Below are 14,404 nucleotides of genomic sequence, written 5' to 3'. Positions count from 1 at the left end.
AGCAAATTAATTTTCATAGTTTATGTAAACATAAAAGCATTTTAAAAATTAATGCTTACCATCAATAGCTTTATTTGGCTATGATTAAAGAGTACGTCATTGATTTATCTATTTATTAGCAAAGCACAGGACAGAAGCACAGGCTACAGCAGAAAAGGAAAAACTAGGACCTCCAACAAGGAAAGCAGTTTTGAAACTAGATAATCCCATGGATAAAGGATAAAGATCAGAGTAAAGAAAAGTAATTTGCATAAACAATTCCCAGGTGGCTGAGAGGGGTTTGTGGCACAAATGGTAGTATGTAATAAACCCAGGAGTACAAGGAATGCATTCTGTATGCTGACAATGCCCTGAAAACAGAACTGCAGCTGTCAACAGCTTCTGCAGAGAGGTCCTGGGAGGATGAGATATTTGAAGAAATGAACAACTCCAAAGAGACAGAAATATGTACTGGCAAAGTCAATCAACGTAGAAACGCTTTCAAATGGCTCTGTTGCCAGAGAAGATGCCAGCCTCTGCCATGGAGATGTGAGGTGCAGGACCACTGTTTGGCCACTGCACTTCTTCCCAAGGATGATCTGCAGCTGGGATTTTACATGTGGACACAAAGTGTCACATCTGCCGGACAAGCAGGAGTGGGGTCACTGCACCTAGCATTACACAGGACTCTCTGGGATCCCTGGAACAAAGCCCTGCACAGGGCACGGGCAGCTCTCACTTGTCTAGGATGCTCTTCTCAGCCTTTCTACGACCTCTTTCTGACTTGTGGATCGCAGCTCAAATGTTCCTCCTGAGTTATTATCCTTGGCACTCTTCCACAAGCGAGCTTTCTGGGCACTCCTGTACTGTCTGTGCATTTGCTTTTTAACTCTGACTTTGGGTTTTGCTTTCCAAATAAACTTCCTTTTAACCTTTCGTCTCTCTAGTAGAATATAAGCTGGGGGATTTTGCTTTCCTGGACATTCTGGTCTTTTGCATTCTTTCTTTGAGCTTAAGCAATCTACCCTCCTGCCGTGTGAGTGCTTATACATAGCACATTTTAGTCTCTTGCTCTTCTGTAGCCTCCTTCTCCCCATAGCCGCTAAGATTTACAGCTTGTTCACATTCCCGAACCTCAGGTACTAGTAAAACTTTCCTTAAGCTTCCTTTCCAGTCCACATTTTAAATGCTCTTAGTGAGACAATGATCCTGTAAAAGAGAACCTGTTACTGTAGTATAACTCACCTTGTTGGGCAGGTTATACATGACACACTTCCCTATCAATCAATTGTAAAAAGAGCTGTCTGGACTGGAGGGATGGCTCAGATATTAACAGCATTGGCTGCTCTTTCAGAGAACCCACGTTTGATTCCTTACACCCATAATGGAATGGATAAAATACAATCTACTTTAACTTCAGATCCAGGAATCTGACACTGTCTCCTGGTCTCTGCAGGCACCTGAACACACATGGCATACATGGACATATATTCACATGCACAAACATATACACATAAATTCTTTTAAAGAACACTCTGACAGAGATTCAGAATATATTTGCTAAAGCCCCTATTCACTGTGAAGCAGGATCCTAGTAGTATGTTAGACTGAAATCTAGACTTAATTATATTCAGTTCTGGGTTAAGAATGCTACTGGACTTCTGAGGCATCTTCTACAGTTATGTGTGTGATGAATTTTCAAGTACATTCATTCTTACTTCCCTTATCTCTCATTTTTCTACCTTTATGGAGGGAAGAAACATGGACACACCCAGCTGTACAGGTGTACACATACAAACAGGCCATTGTGGCCTGGCCCTTCTCTTAGCATGTAGTGCTTTTCTGCTTCTAAACTTCATTACAGATGGCTGAGGCTAGAGTGTGGTGGCTAGATAAAGTGGAGCATCACTCAATCTTTCATCTGATAAGAATTCTATGAAGTGCAGAAAAAGCAGTGCCATTATCCTCTGGGCTTTTTTTTTTTTTTTTTTTTTTTTTTGAGAAACTGCAGCTCACAAAAAAAGTTAAGTAACTTGCCCAAGGCAGCAAGCAAATTAGTGTCAGAGAATTCAAGTGTTTAAAACTAGAGCTGTTCTCCTTGGCTGCAATACAGCCTTCTTCCTTTTCCTGTCTTTGGTCTTTGCCATATGCATTTTATCCAGGTGTACTATCTATCTAAATTGTACTTTATGCATATGTATTTCTAGGCACCTCAACAAATCAGCAAATATATTTCCCAATTATGGTTTTTTTAAACACTGACAGCTTTTGAAATGATAACATGAAATATTTATCAGGAAGAGAAGGGAAGGTATGAGTGGAAGCAAAGAACGAGAACAGCTTCAATGACTTTGAGTAAAGATCCAAAAGATTAAAAACTTAAACAGTAATGGTGGCATGGGGAAGGTCCTTCGTGGCCAGCAGCTCTGCCTCTTTGCCTTTCTTGGGCAGCAGGTGGAGCTCTGGTACCACGAGAGGTGACAGGCCGCCTCTCCCTCTGCAAAGGAATCCAATTCACCCCAGCATCTCCATTTTCTTTTACATTTCCAAATGGTCCCTTTTTTTATTTTGAAACATTTTCCTCCATGCTCCCAGACCCTTCTGCCTGCACAATCTACACCTCTTTTCTCTGGGCTGAGAGAGGGTTACTCCCTTCACGGCACGGCCCCTGAAGCCACTGTGAAGAGAATATTAGGAGATATAGTTGCACAAAGCAACCTGCTTTCCTTTTTGCCATCACAGGGGAGAGTTTTCTCTATCCATCAAATCTATTTTTTAGACTGCAAACTCATCTGTACCTGAAAAATTTCCCAAAAAAACTACACCAAGTCTTCATGTTTTCAACTGTAATTCAGCAGAAACTGTTGTCAGTAATTTCCCACTAAAACATTATTCTAGAAATCAAAATGAAAATTGTATTTAAAACAAGAAGGAATTAGAACATTTCTAAAATTAGGCTAAATGATTTTGCATAGAAAACATTAGGGGAATCTACTATTGGTATTTTCCTAAACCACCATAATCTAGCTGCATTCAAAACACTCATCCTTTTATTTATGAAGAAGTTCAGCTCTCATTCCTTTTCAAAAAAACTTCTTTATACAATAGTAGACTCTATAACCTGCAATGCAACCCCTATAGATAAGGCTCAGGAAAAATCATGAGAGAGGAGCTGGGAAGTGTGAGAACCAGAGAGTCAGAACGCCTGTGGCTAGACGGTGTCTTCTAGACATGACAGGCTGTTCCCAGGAAATGTCGATGCCATGGTTGCTTAAATAAGACCTGCATAATGGCAACACTAATGAACATTCCAACATAGGCAGGGGGAAGTTCACAGGGCCTCACTCCTAGACGATGAGCTACAAGCAATCTAAGGTTGCCGAGAAAGGGAGAATCAATTTTCTCTGAGGAGGAGCTGCCTGATAGGTTACCAAATCCCAAGTCATCAACCCTAAACTCATAGTATATACAAGCAACACTAAACGGGTTCAGTAGATTTTGTGTGAATGTGAGTGTGGATGTATACATAGGCAAGTAACTAAGAATTAAAGAAGAGGTCTTGAATTTGAGAAGGAATAGAAGTGTCCTGGGTAGGGCAGCAGCATGGAGAGGGAGGGAAATGGAAATATACTACTCAAGTATGCAATCCTCAAAATAATAAATTTAAATTAAAAAGGACTATCTAATAAAGTTCATCTTCAAGTCAAATCCCATTATGTACTATAGCTGTAACCATTGCTTTTCTGTATCATCCTGACTGTGCAATGACAGACTCAGATGAACATTTCTTCTAGGAATGCAGATGGAAGTTGGTTTGGGATAGGCAGACTGAGTAGAACAGACTGCCTCTGGAAAGTGGGTGGCCTCAGCTAGGCCTATGGAAGTGGAGGAGGGGAGAATCTGCTCTCTGCCTGTTTTTGGGTAGGCATCAGTCTTCTAACTTGGGACTTGGAGTCAATATTTGAATAAAGCTTTTTTTAAAAAAATAATTCTTTCTTTTTTTTAAAAAGAAAACAACTATCTTTTTTCATTTTACATACCAATACCAGTTCCCACTCCCTCTCCTCCTCCCATTCCATCTACCTACCCTCCATACCACCCCCCTACCCACACCTCAGAGAGGGTAAAGCAAAATGCTTTGGGAAAGGTCCAGGGCCCTCCTTACTATATGTAGGTTGAGCAAACCATCCAAAAATAGGTTCCCACAAAGCCAGTACAAAATCCTGGTGCCACTGCCAGTGGCCCTGCAGTCTGCCCCAGCCATACAACTGTCACCTACATTCAGAGGGACGAGTTTGGACCTATGCTGGTTCCTTCCCTATCAGGCTGCAGTTGGTGAGCTCCCATTAGCTCCCATTACCTCAGGAACCAACAATACCACTCTTTGGCATATACCCAAAAGATGTTCAATCATACTACAAAGACATTTGTTCAACTATGTTTATAATAGCATTATTTGTAATAGCCAGAACCTGGAAACAACCTAGCTACCCCTCAACCGAAGAATTGATAAAGAAAATGTGGCACATTTACATAATGGAGTACTGCTCAGCGGTAAACGACATCTTGAAATTTGCATGCAAATGGATGGAACTAGAAAAAAAAATCATCCTGAGTGGGGTAACTCAGACCCTGAGAGATGAACATGGTATGTACTCACTCATAAGTGGATACTAGTTGTAAAGCAAAGGATGTTGAACCTATAGTTCATGATCCTAGAAAAGCTAAGTAACAAGGTGAACCTTGAGGAAAACATGCATAGATCCACCTGGAAAGATCACCTGACAAAATTGGGAGCATGAAGTTGAGGGGAGAAAAGAGGGTGGAAAGGGAAGAAGAGGGGAGAAGGGGAGGAGGGAAGAGAACTTGTGCGAACAGGATAGTGGTGATTGAGGAAGGACAGCGATGAGAGCAAGGAAAGAGTTATCTTGATTGAGGGAGCCATTATAGGACCAACAAGAAACCTGGCACTAGAGAAATTCCCAGGAATCCACAAGGACGACCCCAGCTAAGACCCTAAGCAATAGAGGAGAGGGGCCTGAACGGCCTTGCCTTGTGGTCAGATTGATGAGTATCTTAAATGTCACCATAGAACCTTCATCTAGTAACTATGGGAACAGAGGCTGAACGAAAGCTTCTAATGACAGCTTTCCTAGTTTCTGGGTCTTTGAGTCTGAACTATATCAACAGCTCTCCTGGCATTCCAGCTTGCTTTGAATGGCTTATGGGACTCCTCTGTCTCCGTTACCGTACCCTATAAGATTATGAGCCAAAGCCATATAATAAATATACAACAGATACAGTTCTGTTTGCCTGAACAACCTGGAGAAATGGAATTAATATTTTTATGTTAAACTGTTGGATATAAAAGAATTAAAATTATATTTACTTATATTAGTTCTTTCCCAAGTAACACCAACTTTTGTTTTACTTGCCAGGCAATGAGTGTCATTTTCAGACTTATTTATGAAAATTAATTTCACTTATTAAGAACTGTTCTTAGTTGTTTATACTAAAACCAACAACCAAACAACAACAAACAGCTGTGTTTTTTCCAGTTGTAGCAAATGAAAAAAAAAAAAGCTCAAATGAAAAAAAAATATTTACCTTAATAACATATTTTGAATAAGTTTTTCAGGCCAGGCTATATAAACATATTTACTCACTGCCTACTGTATCCTATGTCAAAGAAACAATAACAGCAAAAAGCTGGTCTGACACTGTTTACTATTGATCTATAAAGGACAGGACTAAGTGTCTCTCTGAAAAGCTCCCATAGATCCCATCACATTACAGACTGACAGATGGCCCAGAGACATCAGGAAGAGGCTGCCCTACACCTGATTCAGGGACTTCGGCTAGGATGAAAATAGTGTCAGTGTCAATAAAGGAAACATGACAGGGATTTCTTTGGGCCAAAATTATCTCAGGGCCTGGACCTCAAGGCCTATAGGACAGAGAAAAGCCTGGCTTGAGTTGGAGCGAGGATGAGACAGCAAAAACTAGGTAGACACCCTTCTAGCCAGGGGGAGAATTTGGCTACTTCTCATTGGCTGGAGATACCCTTACGTCACAGGGTGTCACTTAATCTTTATAAGTGGCTGCTCACAGTAATAAACTGAGTTCCTGCTTTGACTCTACTCCCTATCACATCTGATTTTCCTGTGTAGTGGGGCTGCGGAATGATTGTCCTGCTTCATGGGGCTGCGGGAATAGGCAGATAGCACACTCACCTTTCCCTTGGGAATAAGGAGGCTCAAGAAGCATAGCAATTTCCTGTGACTACTGCCCACTAAGCTTGTTCCACAGGAGGAGGAAAGGCTGAGTGCTATGGCTTTAAGCCAGGAGTAACAATGGTAATGATAGTACGTGGTCTGAGAGATACAAATTATACATACTTAGAGGGCCTCTCATTGGTCCATAACTGCTAGAGCTAACTCAGAAAGGTCTTAACAGATCTTAACAGGTTTCTGGGGCTTACGTCTAACTGTATTTGTATGTGAAACACCAGAACTATACATTTCAACTTGGAAATTTTCTATAGAAAAAGTACATTTGAACTTTCTGTCTTTGCCCTTCCCCCAAATTGCTAGAGTTGTGTTTGCATAAGTTCCCTGTTTTGGCCAGCTTGCACAGTGGTGTGGGTAAAGGTTTAAAACAACATAGTGCAGCAAGTCAGAGAGGATGAGAAACGCAAGTGCACCTACGCTGCTCTTTTAAGTTGAGGGAGCGGTGACTTGATACAGTCTGGAAATGCAGTGCTCACCACGGTGCTCAGGGGACCCTGATGCCTGACAGAAGAACATTTAGGGATGTTGGCGAAGGACTGAAGGGAGACTAGAAACATTGCAGGGCCTGTTAGGGCCTGAAACAGTGGGGATATGTGGTGGCGGGGCTCCTGGAGAGTCAGAGAGTAACCAGGGGGGCCGAGAAACTCACACTGACAGAGATGGAGTCAGAAGAGTGGGCAGAGCCTAAGGGAGCAGTGGCTGTGTAAAGAAAGGCCTGAGGGAGAGTTTCTGAGCCACAGCTCAGGAGCCACCTAGGTGGGGTTTAGGTGAGAAACACAAGGAAATAGCCCAGTTCTGAGGTAAACTGAAGGTTCTGATTACATCTTTAACCATTAAATGAAATCTTTTGACTATTTGATGAGGGGAAATAACGAAGAAAACTGAATTTAAATTAAAGTATAAAAAGAATCGTTTTATTAATTCCACATGATTTAAAAACATTTTCATGATTCAAAAACTAATATGCAAATATATTTTGCAAATAAACAGGTTTGTTCCTGGTTAGTTTCTTTTATAAAAACAAAATTCAAAGAATTAAAGCTTGTTGTATGGGAAACAGAAAACAGAAGAGACCTAGGAAATTTAAAACAATGTTAATATAACACACTGTCAGGTGGTAGTGGTGCACTCCTTTAATTTTAGCACTCGGGAGGTGGAGGCAGGTGGACCTCTGTGAGTTCGAGGCCAGTCTGGTCTATAAAGTGAGTTCTAGGACAGCTAGGACTGATAAACAGAGAAACCCTGTTTCAAAAAAACAAACAAACAAACAAACAACAACAACAAAAAAAACCAAAAAGCAAAAAACACCCCACACATTGTGAATTGTGATTTATGTATTTAATTCTTGTCCTCAAATATACTTTGATTATCGCTGCAAAATCACAGGATTTGACCTAGTACCTCTGTAAGTTATAATGGGTCCCAAGAAGAGATACTATAGTAGAAAAAGTTCATGGTGGCCATGATGCTCAGAGCTTTAGCCTCTGCAGAAAAAGACTTTCGTAATCTCTACACAGCAAAGAATTATCTGTCTATGTTTGACTATGGCTGGCTTCAGTGTATGTGACGTGACTAGAGCAGTCAGGGGATTCCCAAGGACTCTGTGTGGCTTGAAGGGAGAGAAAAAATGGCGAAGCTTGGTCAACTATTAGACAAGACTAAATATGGGCATTTTAGAATGCCCAATATACTACAGTAGCATTTGACAGACCGCCATCTTTACGGATACAGCATTAATTGCGTTTGTGTGTGTGTGTGTGTGTATGTGTGTATATGTGTGTGTGTGTGTGTGTATGTGTGTGCACACATGCATGAGTGCGCACCAGAGGTCACACTCAGAGGTCAGAAGACAACTTTTTTTTTTTTTTTGGATTTTTTGAGACAGGGTTTCTCCTTAGTTTTTTGGTTCCTGTCCTGGAACTAGCTCTTCTAGACCAGGCTGGCCTCGAACTCACAGAGATCCACCTGCCTCTGCCTCCCGAGTGCTGGGATTATAGGCGTGCACCACCACTGCCCGGCCAGAAGACAACTTCTAAGTGCCGGTTCTCTTCTTCTAGCACAGACTCTAGGGGACTGAATTAAGGTCAGCAGACTTAGTGGTAAGTTCCTTTACATGACATAATCTCCCTAAAAGCCAGAATAATAAAGTTAAGACATGTGGATTGTCAAAGCCCAACAGACTAGAGTTGGAGCCACAGGGCAGGTCTGTTAACCTGCAGAATGACTTCCAGGGACTCGGTTTTTTCACTTGCCAAGGCGCCTCTTTACTCCTGACATGGGCTGGATGGCTCACCCTCTCCCCTTCCCTTCCTTCTAAGAGATAAGGAGCACTAGTGTGAGGACGACACCTGCCATTTCTAAACAAAGTCACTGGGAAAATGTGTGCTTCTAGATAGCATAACTAAAATGGCTTTAACCAATAAGAACTGATAAATATTTATTAATAACTTTATTAATTTAAAATATCACTCAAAATAAAACCTCTAAAACCCATCACTTTAGTAACATGTTTAAGAACTACCACTGATGATGCTACAACTGTGAATTTAGAGACTCAACGGTACGCATCCTGGTAACCATAACAAACAGTCACAGTTTGGCTCTATAGAGAACACTGGGTTTGATGTTCTGTTCCTTATTACATGAATCTGATGTGCTCAGTGACTGACACAATTTTTCTTTGCCTTTGCCCTCCCCCAAGATTTGTTTCTGGACGTTGGTGTGACAAAAATCATCATGACTATTTTACAATAAGAGCTAGCATTTGCCTGGTTTAAAAACATCCTTTAAATCATTAGGTAGTAATCACCACATCAAGTAGGTATCTTCTTTAACATGTGTAGAAACCAGGGGCTCTGAAAATTAAGTCACTTGCCTAGGATTTGAGTTAAAGACAGATGTATAAGCCATGGGTGGTTTGATTTTTTCTAAAGTCATATGTCAAACCAAAAGGACTTCTCTTCAAGTGTTCCCAGAGTAATTAATGGGAATGGATGCTTAACCACACAGAAAACAACACAGAAAAAGGGAAGCGTCACAGCTTTAAAGACTGTAGCCACTGCAGACATGACGCTCAGGTGTCTGATGGTGTACATGCACTTTATGCACTGGAACAACCTAGCTTCTTTCCCACCCCTCAATCTTTTTTTCTTTTTATCAAAATTATGTTTAGTTCAAGTGTTCAGTTCTGTTTCAGTGGTAAGTGTGACTACACTGTTTCTCACTTAATTGTCCATTAAGATGATAGCCTTAAATTATAATCTTTATCTATCAATGTATGTATAATATCTTTTAATTCATTCAACTGAGCTCTGTTGTGGGTTTTTTTATTAAATTTTTTTTAATTAAAAATTTCCGCCTAGTCCCCGCCTCCCTTTTTCCTCCCCCTCCCCCCACACCTCATTCCCCTCCCCCTTCCTCTCCAGTCCAAAGAGCAATGAGGGTTCCCTGCCCTGTGGGCAGTCCAAGGTCCTCCCCCCTCCATCCAGGTCTAGGAAGGTGAGCATCCAAACATGCTAGGCTCCCACAAAGCCAGTACATGCAGTAGGGTCAAAACTCAATGCCATTGTCCTTGGCTTCTCAGCAGCCCTCATTGTCCACCATATTCAGTGAGTCCGGTTTTATCCCATGCATTTTCAGTCCCAGTCCAGCTGGCCTTGGTGAGCTCCCATTAGATCAGCCCCACCATCTCAGTGGGTGGATGCCCCCCTTGCGGTATTGACTTCCTTGCTCATGTTCTCCCTCCTTCTATTCCTCATTTGGTCCTTGGGAGCTCAGTCCATTGCTCCAATGTGGGTCTCTGTCTCTATCTCCATCCATCGCCAGATGAAGGTTCTATTCACCCCTCAATCTTTAATGTATATAATTGGCAGAGGCAGGGAAACCAGTTGCAGCAGATTTTAAGTAAATAAGAAAGGAAGCAAACACTTGCCATATAAATGTTTTAGGCAGCAAATGATGTGGGAGTGATTTCTTATTAATAAAGAAACTGCCTAGACCCATTTGATAGGCCAACCCTTAGGTAGGCAGAGTAAACAGAACAGAATGCTGGGAGAAAGAAGCTGAGTCAAGGAGTCGCCATGATTCTCCCACTCCAGAAAGAGGCAGGTTAAAATCTTTCCTGGTAAGCCAGCTCGTGGAGCTACACAGATTATTAGAAATGGGTTAGATCGATATGTAAGAGCTAGCTAATAAGAAACTGGAACTAATGGGTCAGGCAGTGTTTAAAAGAATACAGTGTCCATGTAATTATTTCGGGTAAAGCTAGCCGTGCGGGCAACCGGGTGCTGGGACGCAGCCCCGCTGCTCCTAATTCAACAAGCAAACTTTCGTGTTTATAGCTATTCTGTGACCTGACCTGGCTTTAGAGGTTGACTCTATATTGGCAACTTATGTTTCCAAATAGCAAGTCATAGGTTGCTTTTAGAGTTTGATTATATTTAGATTATTTCTCTTTATATTTCTAAACCAACAGATGTGAGGCAAAGCAACCCACAGGTATTGCCATTGAAGATATAAGTTACATATAACAGCACAGTGTTGATAGTGGTCACATGTCTAGTCACGCAGAGATGAAAGCACAATTTGTTGGCACAAAAGTCTAAAGACATCTGCTATCTACTCCCATGACTTGAAAATGGAAGAACTGATGTATCTGACTACATGATAAACTATGCCTGGTGGCAATAAAGATTATTCAATCCTCCCTACGCTATATATCAGCAGAGATGCAAAACTAACCTCCAGGAAGACAGCAGAGCCTAACAGAACAGAAGCTGTACCTGCAACAAGATGAAGGTTTTCTAATTTCCCTCAGTTACTAAGGGCTCTTTTTTAAATTGCTTTTGCTTAAACTAAATACACAAGCAGCTCATTTAGCAGACACACTGGGTTAATGGACACAGTCTCTACGTTAAATATACCGACTGCTGCTGCCTCTGGCTGTTCCTACCTAATAAAGGTCCTGAGGCAGCTGAATGGCAAGGCTTCTACTGCCAACACTTTCATGTAAAACCTAGAATGAAATGGCTGTGCAGCTTTAGGACAAGGCACTAAAGCTGTAGGGAGAGAGAACGTGAACTCTGTGGGAGCAGGGATCTTCGCTTTGTGTCCTGATGTAGCATAACAAGCTGGAGCAGTTTCTGATGTACAGTAGGTACTCCACAAATGCATGACATAAGCAAAGGTCTTTCTATGGCACACAACAAGCACAAGAAAGACAAAGATTTCATTCCAGCCTGAACTCTTGATGCTTCCTTGAGGCATGAAAAAATATATGAGACTCTTAGTATAAGAAGACAGTTATAAATGTTCATATGAAGTTTGTGTCACAGGAACATATACTTGGTATGGTGGTGCATGGCTGTAATTTCAGTACACATAATGCTTAAGTAGCAGGACTGCAAGCTGACAACATACAGTGAAACTCTCCAATACACACACACACACACACACACACACACACACACACACCTATCTCATGAATATTATATCCTTTGTTTTATCTTTTAACATTGGGGAATATTTTTTCAGTGATCTGAAACATTTTAAAACCTGTTGAATATCTGGAAGATTTAGTAAAAAAATTGGGCCTGTTCTTCCAGTGCCAGGCACCTGGAACTAAGCAGGACCTGCCACCTCTTTAGCTAGGGCCTGAGCACTGCAGTCTGCGCAAACCCATAGCCTCACTGAGCTCCCTCTCATCAGCTGCTACCTCTGTTAAACCTGAGACAGGCCTGTCCTTGTGCCAGCAAATACCAACACTGTCTGTGCTTTCAGAGAATTGTGACTCCCAACTTGCAGTCCTAGGCTTTCCCAGAGAAAATGCCTACTGGAGCACTTGGAGTCAGTGTCTTTGTAGAGAATAACATGCTCGCTCCAGTGTTTCACCAGACACCCTGTCCACATATTCTTCCATGGAACTTTGTAGTTCCCAACCAATTGGGCAGGATTAGTCTCTAATTCCTAATTTTCAGCATGGCTTTACTTAACTTTAATACAGTGAACTTGTTTTAACCAACAGAAGAAAAGCAATAGTAGCTAGTTCTGAGCTTCCATCTGAGAAAGGTCTGTGTGTGCCTACTCACCCGGCTGCATGCACGCCACCGCAAGGGATGAGCCTTAGTAGTTGCTGTTTTATCAGCCTTGACCTGAAAGAACACATGAGGAGCTCAACCCCCGAGACAGGTCGAGCTTAGCTATATCCACCTTCAGGCACATCAACCCAGATAAGCCTAACCTACATCACCAACTTCACTGTCCCAAAGGCGCATGAGAAAGAATCCTCCACGGTGCATCTTAGTTTGCGGTGCAGAGCTAGCTGACACACACGAGCACTGAGCACTCGTTGTGAAGATATCACTGGGAGGAAAGATCAGAACATGAAACTGCCTTGTATGGATCTGATGTCATAGCATTTTATATTAATTAAGCGTTTCCTGTTTGTCATTCTATACATCTTTAGATAAACTAAATGGCTGCCAATTAAGACTGATAACATCTTGCTTAACCTCCCATCATTATTTTCAGATAGATAATAGATACCATTGGATCATTAACTCTTATTGTCATAAAAGTTTCAATATATTAATGTAATTAAATGTTTTAATAATCTGAGTCTTCCTTTCTTTCAATATAGACTATAGTATTTTCAAATTAATAAAATTTAAGTATTGATTACTCTCACTTCTAGATTTCAAAAGGCCTTAAAGACAATATGAAGCATTAAGTTCTCATTTGTAAAATATCATACACACATAGAATTCGATGATGACCAACAGTTTTCAGCAAGAATAATATTGTTTCTCTAAGAAAGTTGAAACTATTTCTACAGTGATAACAGTACTTTCAGTCATTTGGGTATACAGGACAAGGGTAACTGTAAGATGGTTATTCACCAATGAAAACTATTTTAAGGAGCTGGAGAGATGGCTCAGCAGTTAAGCGTACTTGCTGCTCTTGCAAAGAAGCTGGGTTCAGTTCCCAGCACTTACGCAGTGGCTTGCAACCACCTCTAACTCCAGCTCTAGGGGGTCTGACATCCTCTTCTAATTTCTGCAGACACTAGGTACTCATGTACAGACACACATTCAGGGAAAACAATCACATAAAATAAATTTTTATAAAAGAAAAATGTTTTAAATCTCTACACTTTCGTGTTTTCTAAATATCCAATAGTCTGAATGTGTGTGTGTGTACATATATTTACTCACACACACCAATACACACACATACATATATGGATGTAAGGAAAAATCATTCAATTGGTGGATGAAAAAGAAAGGTGAGGTTAGACTCTATCACTTTTTAAAAACTGCTACTCTCATGCCTGATACAGAACAAGTCTGACACCTATGAACTCGCCGTAAAAGCGCTCACCAGGTCAATTGCACAGAAAGACTGAATGAACTAAATTCCAGGAGTGGATGAGAGACCCACAACCGCTTCTGTTTCTGCAGGACATGAAGTCAGCCACAATGGGAATGAGAAGAAAGCAGTCTAGTTCTGGGAGCTGCACTGGGCCGGAGTGATTAGAATTCTGAGGAGCCCCCACTGGAACGCAAGCTGCATCTGTCTACCCACTTTTCCCTGGGTCTCCGGGTGCTGATGATTTGCATAAGCAATAAGAGGACAGGGAGAATTTTATTTGCCGAGTTCTGGAACTTCAGCTACCAGAGGTCAGCAAGGGCCCAAGAGAGCTGATATATGCTCCAGAGATTCTGAGGCCTTCACAGAGCACGGGGCAGCCTGTCTTTGCAGTTTTTGGACTGATGGTCAGTGTCTTAGTTACGTTCTTATTGCTGAGGTAAAATAAAATGTCCAAAAGCAACTCAGGGGGGAAAGAGTTTATTTACAGCTCACAGTTCGTCATTCAGGGAACTCAAGGCAGGAATTAAAAGCAGGAACCTGGAGGGAGGAGCTCATGGAGGCCATGAATGCTGATTACTGGCGTTTTCCTCCTTCTTATAAACTCACAACCATAGCCGCCAGGGTGGTACCACCCCACCCACAATGGACTAGGCCCTCTACATCAATCACTTATAAAATAATTGTACTACAAGCAAATATTATGGAGACAATTTCTCAACTAAGAGTCCACTTTCAAAATGACTCTATCTTGTGTCTCATTGACACAA

The 14,404-nt window shown here is 41.5% G+C and overlaps 1 protein-coding gene across 7 annotated transcripts in view; it reads right to left on the bottom strand.

Annotated features, from left to right (window-relative positions):
• Cfap20dc (CFAP20 domain containing) overlaps positions 1-14,404 on the bottom strand; it is a 220,436-nt gene that overhangs the window by 164,348 nt on the left and 41,684 nt on the right. Inside the window, exon 1 of one of the 7 annotated variants that reach the window (XM_041662661.1) lies at positions 12,356-12,412. The exons of the other annotated variants lie outside the window; for them this stretch is intronic. The gene's annotated coding sequence lies outside the window, so the exon portion shown is untranslated. Of the gene's footprint in view, positions 1-12,355; positions 12,413-14,404 lie in introns of those variants that run through there. 7 annotated transcript variants of the gene reach the window in all.

This window comes from Microtus oregoni, unplaced genomic scaffold, assembly GCF_018167655.1.
Source record: "Microtus oregoni isolate MIOR12 unplaced genomic scaffold, Mior012 000013F_ref0000133, whole genome shotgun sequence".
NCBI classification, from domain to species: domain Eukaryota; kingdom Metazoa; phylum Chordata; class Mammalia; order Rodentia; family Cricetidae; genus Microtus; species Microtus oregoni.
The sequence above is the reverse complement of the archived record's forward strand: the minus strand, read 5'-3'. Positions and strand labels throughout refer to the sequence as shown.